The sequence below is a fragment of the Cucurbita maxima genome, unplaced genomic scaffold (assembly GCF_002738345.1).
Source record: "Cucurbita maxima cultivar Rimu unplaced genomic scaffold, Cmax_1.0 Cma_Scf00333, whole genome shotgun sequence".
NCBI lineage: Eukaryota > Viridiplantae > Streptophyta > Magnoliopsida > Cucurbitales > Cucurbitaceae > Cucurbita > Cucurbita maxima.
In genome coordinates this window covers 12,479-18,693 of record NW_019272349.1, presented here as the reverse complement: position 1 = coordinate 18,693, position 6,215 = coordinate 12,479, and the positions used below count along the sequence as shown (strand labels likewise).

At 35.2% G+C, this 6,215-nt stretch overlaps 1 non-coding gene across 1 annotated transcript; it reads left to right on the top strand.

Moving 5' to 3' along the window:
* The first annotated feature begins 3,651 nt into the window (after nt 1-3,651).
* On the top strand, nt 3,652-3,724 carry TRNAF-GAA. Its single transcript has one exon. It is a non-coding gene; the product is annotated as a tRNA-Phe (tRNA).
* Nucleotides 3,725-6,215: the final 2,491 nt, after the last annotated feature.

Genomic DNA, 6,215 nt, shown 5'->3' with positions numbered 1-6,215 from the left:
TTTCTGGGCACTTTCAAAACTCTATTCCTTCATAAAACTTGTGGGTAATCTTGTTGAGAAACTATAGGAATATGTTTGAAGAGAAATGGGGGAGGAATTCACTCGAATTTGGAAGAAATCTGAGAGTGGGAGACCCATAATCTAAACGCTCATTGCCTTCGATTGGGGGATCGACCTTTCTCGATTCTTATTCCGTATTGTTCCTCCTACTTCAGTCTTTATAGGAGATGCTTAAACCAAAATTGAGAGCTCCAGAATCTTCGTTATTTAGATGTTCGAAGAGAAATGGTGGAGGATTGCTCTTGAATTTTGAAGAAATCTTACAGTAGGAGACCCATAATCTAAACGTTTATTGCATTCGATTGGGGGATCAACCTTTCTCGATTCTTATTTCGTATTGGTTCTCCTACTTCAGACTTTATCGGAGGAGCTTAAACCGACATTGAGAGCTCTAAAATCTTCGTTATTTAGAGATTGAACTTTCTGGATAATTTTTCGGAGATATCAACTCCGATCATAGCCTTATCGACCTTGGCTTTGAATACTAGTCGTTGGATGTGATGATCCGTGCGTGTTCATTGAGATCATATCAAATTTTGGAGGAGATCCAACGGTTGAGATTTGAGTTTGAAGGATTTTGCTCGGATGGTCACGGTAGATGCTCTGATTCTAATAGGAGTGGCATTTCTCTGATTATCCATTCTTTCAGGGGTATTTTGGTAATTTCCACATTTCGAATATTTTATTATTATTTTTCTCGAAAAATCCATAATATTTCTACAAATTCCTCATTGTTTTTTTGTTCATTTCCCTTTTATTTTTGAATCTTGAGATTCCTTCTACATAAGGAATTACAAATCGAGAAAGATTTTTTATAATTGATAAAATGACTTTTTTGCCCTTTTCATTTACTTTTTCCTTTCCAATCCTTGAAATCACTTGTTAGGGTACTCAATTGACTAAGTCCCTTGTTCTTGCTTAAAACTTTAATTTTTTTCCTTTCTGTCCTTTGGGTCTTTCATGAGTGGCTTATTTTTATGGGAGCTAATTTTCTTCATGTTTGGGGTGTTACATATACATAATCGTTACAAACACAAAATAAGAAGCAGACTCAAAAGAAGAACTTATGGGCAAATAATGGTTACTTATGGGTATGGATCCTAGCAACTTATTTAGCACGTTATTCACATAGTTCTATGTACTTGGTACATGGATTATTGATGAACTTAGGTTTATACATAATGTCTTGGGTTAGGCTTTAAGAGTTGAGGTTTTAGCTTAGGAAAACATTAGAGGGTAACCTAACATGGACTGATTCGTGGGAAAACCTACTAGCACTTTGAGGACCTCTTTCCTTCACCAAACTTATGGGTAAACTTATTTAGATGGTGCAGGAACAAGTTTGGAAATGAACAGTGGACTAGTTCTCGAATTCGAGGTAAACCCATGAACACGATACCCCAAAACAAAAAACTTGTATCTCTCGATTGGGTACTCGATTAAGCTTGCTTCTTGCCCCTAATAGTCTACCCTAATTCATAATTTATAGACGGATTTTCCACTACCATTGAAACATCTAGAATTTCTATAATTTCATTCTTGATTTTTTTGAATCTTCTGCCAGAAATGTCTTCTCCGATCGGAGCCTTTCTTTTTTAAGCCCCTTGTAATTATTATTCTATAAAAAATTTAATGATTCGGGAAGTTTATAAAAATTAGAAAAAGTATCATCTTCTCAATGTTTTTTCAATTCTACTTGTTCTTTGCTTCTAGATACAACTTAGTAGGGATTATACACGGTCTCTTATTGGAGACCTTGAGTGTTGCAAATTCTCCTCTCCTTTGAAAACTTTCGGTCATCGAAAGTGCTTATTCTAAAATAGGCCAGGGTACAAGGTTCTTATTTGCCTTCTGTTTCCCAAGTGGCTTCTTCTACTCTATGATTCTTCCATAGGACCTTAACAAGAGCGATTTCCTTGTTTCTCAATCTTTTGACTTTCTTGTCTATTATTTGAATCGTGTCTTCTTTATACGTTAGGTCATCTCTCAAGAAGAGAGTTTCATGAGCCAGTACGTGCGAAGGATCTAGGGTATACTTCCGTAGTATGGATACATGAAAGATATTACGTACTACAGACAAATTTGGGCATTGCCCGATTCTAGATCCAATCCTTTCTAATATCTCAAAGGGATGGATAAACCTAGGGCTTAGCTTCCCCTCTTTACCCTACCTGAGCACCCCTCTCATGGGGTGCTACCTTTAGGAATATATGATCCCCTACCAACAATTCCATGTCCTTGCGCCTTAGATCTGCATAGCTTTTCTCTCGGCTTTGTGCGGTTTGTATCCTAGCTTTAATCTTCTAGACTGCGGCGTTGGTAATTTGCATAGCTCTGGTCCAATAGTTCTCGTTTGCCCCCCTTCTTCCCAAAAGATAGGGGATCAAAATCTTCGTCCGTAGAGAACCTCATATGTGGTCATTTTTATGGTTGCTTGGCAACTATTATTATAAGAGAATTTCATAAGGGGTAGGTACTTATCCCAGCTTCCTGCTAAATCGATCACATATGCCCTCAACATTTCTTCCAATATTTGCTTGAGCATTTCTGTTTGACCATCTGTTTATGGGTGGAATGTCGTACTATAACTGCGTACCCAATGCCTTTTGTTGAATTTTTCAGAAGCGAGATTTAAATCTGGCATCTCGGTCTAATACTATTGCCTTTTGTTGAATTTCCAGAAGCGTACCCAATACCTTTAGTGATGAATATTCATTTTTAATGTTAGCAAGAGTAGCTCAGTTGGGAGATTGTTAGACGGAAGATTTGAAGGTCACACGTGTTTTATCCACGTTCAACGCACCTAATACAAGTTTATTACCTGACTATACAATCTAAAAACACAACTTGCTTATTCAATCTAAAATTAGTGATTATTTCTTTTTTAAATATAATGAATTAGCAGAAGTACCTTTACTTATGAATTTTCATTTTTAATATAGCGGGGATAACTCTGTTGGGAGAGTATCAGACTGAAGATTTGAAGGTCACGTGTTTGTTATCAACGTTCACCGCATCTGATTCTAGTTGCATAACCCGACTATTCAATCTAAAATTAGTCATTATTCCTTTCTGAAATCTCAATGAATTATCGAAAATACCTAACGTGTTCTAGTTCACCGCACCTTATACAAGTTGGATAACTTGAATATCTTATTAAAAATTAGTGATTATTTCTATTTAAAATTAAAATGAATTAGTGAAAATACCTTTACTGATGAATTTTCATTTTTAATGTTAGTGTGGATAGCTCAATTGAGAGAGCATTAGATTGAAGATCTAAAGGTCTCGTGTTCAATCTTGCATAATTTGACTATTCAATTTAAAATTAGTGATTATTTCTTTCTAAAATTTCAATTAATTAGCGTAAATACTTTTACTTAAAAATTTTCATTTTTAATGTTAGCAGGGATAGCTCAGTTTGGAGAGAGTCAAATTTAATATTTGAAGGTCACGTGTTCGATCTCCATGTTAACCAAACCTATTTCGCATAACCTGACTATTCAATAGAAAATTAGTCATTATTTCTTTTTAAAATCTCAATGAATCAGATAAAATACCTATACTGATGAATTTTTATTTTTAATGATTGTGGGGATAGCTCAGTTGGGAGAGCGTCAGACTGAAGATCTGAAGGTCACGTGTTCGATCCACGTTCACTGCACTTTGTTTAAGTTGCATAACTTGACTTAAAATTAGTGTCATTAGCGATTATTCTGTCACCTTTTATTTAAAGGTATCTCAATCTCAACGAATTAGAGGAAGATCTGTCACGTTTTTTATCCAGCTGCATAAGTTTACCTTTACTTTTTGAATTTTCAATTTTAATATTAGTGAGGAGAGTGTCATATTGAAGATTTAAAGGTAACGTGTTTGATCCACGTTCATTGCATTAGCAATTATTTCTTTTTAAAATCTCAATCTCAATGAATTAGAGGAAGATCTGGCACGTTTTTTATCCAACTGGCATAAGTTGACTAAGTTGCACAACTTAACTATTCAATCTAAAACATGTGATTATTCATTTTTTTATGTTATCTGGAATGGCTTAGTTGGGAGAGCATCAGATTGAATATTGGAAGGTCTTGTGTTTGATCGACATTCATTATATCTTATAGTTTAGTTGATTATAAATTCTTCTTAAAATATAATGAATTAGTGGAAATAGCTTTACTTATGAATTTTTATTTTTAATCCTAGCGGGGATAGCTCAGTTGGGAGAGTGTCAAACTAAAGATTTGAAGGTCACGTGTTTAATCTTCACGTTCACCGCACCAGTTTCCATTTACATAAGCTAACTATTCAATAAAAAATTAGTTATTATTTATTTTTAAAATTTCAATGAATAATGAATTAGCGGAAATACCCTTACACATGAATTTTGATTTTTAATGTTAGCGGGGATAGCTCAGTTGGGAATGAATATCTCAAGGTTACATGTTTAATCCATGTTCACCGCACTTGGTTTATGTTGCATAAGTCTATTAAGTTGCCTAACTTTATTCAATCTAAAATTAGTGATTATTTCTCTTTAAAATATAATGAATTAGCGGAAATACCTTTACTTATGATTTTTTTTTTCAAATATTAGTGAGGATAACTCAGTTTTGAGAGCGTCAGACTGAAAATCTGAAGGTCACGTGTTCGATCCACGTTCACCGCACCTGATTCAAGTCACATAACTCGACTCCTGACTATTCAATTTTTTAAAATCTCAATGAAGTAGTGAAAATATTTTTATTTTTAATGTTAGCTGTAGATTCAAGTTGACTAAGTTGCATAACTCGAATATTCAATCTAAAATTACCGATGAATTTTTATTTTTAATGTTAGCAGGATAGCTCAGTTTGGAGAGCACCAATGAAGATCTAAAAGTCACGTGTTTGATCCACGTTCACCGCACCTAATTCAAGTTGACTAACTTGCATAACTCGAATATTCAATCTAAAATGAGTGATTATTTCTTTTTAAAATTACTATATAATCTAAATTTAGTGATTATTTCTTTTTAAAATTTCCAAATTTTCATTTTCAATGTTAACGGGGATAACTTAGTTGGGAGAGCGTAATATTGAAGATTTGAAGGTCACGTGTTTGTTCGACCTTCACCACACCTGATTCAATTAGTATAACTTACTATCTTATCTAAATTTAGAGAAGATTTCTTTTTAAAGTTTCAATGAATTAGCGTAAATAATTTTACTCATGAACTTTCATTATAACGTTAACCATAGATAGCTCAATTCAATTGGGAGTGAGTCTGTAGATCTAAAGATAGCGTGGATTCCTAATTCTTTATTTGACTATAATTGCTTCGTAAGACATTTAGTAAAATGACTCATTTGATTGCATGGAACAATAAAATTGATCTTCCCATAGAATTGTCAATACATTATACTTTCAATGTTGCTAAGTTGAGTCCCTTTGATGTAGGTGCTGATTTTTCTGATTCGAGGACGAATCCTGAAGAGGGGGATGATGATAAGAATCACGGTGTACATTCTGTTGGATGATGAAAGTCCCACATCGGTTAATTTAGGGAATGGTCATGGGTTTATAATCTAAGAATACATTCTCCATTGGTATGAGGCCTTTTGGGAAGCCCAAAGCAAAGCCATGAGAGCTTACGCTCAAAGTGGACAATATCATACCATTGTGGAGAGTCGTGTTCGTCTAACATGGTATCAGAGCCATGCCCTAAAACTTAGCCGTGCCAATAGATTGGCAAATCCTCGAATGTCGAACAAAGGACTCCAAAAAAGAAAAAAGGAGTCAAGCCTCCTCGAAGGTACGAAGGCAGTCAAAAATGACTAAGACTCCAAAGGAGTCGAGCCTCGATTAAGGGGAGGCGTGCTTTGTTCGAGGGGAGGTGTTGGATGATGAAAGTCCCACATCGGTTAATTTAGGGAATGGTCATGGGTTTATAATCTAAGAATACACTCTCCATTGGAATGAGGCCTTTTGGAGTTAAACGAACACGACTCTCCACAATGGTATGATATTGTCCACTTTGAGCATAAGCTCTCATGGCTTTGGAGTTAAAGCACGCCTCCCCTTAATCGAGGCTCGACGCCTTTGGAGTCTTAGTCATTTTTTGACTGCCTTCGTTCCTTCGAGGAGGCTTGACTCCTTTTGGAGTCCTTTGTTCGACATTT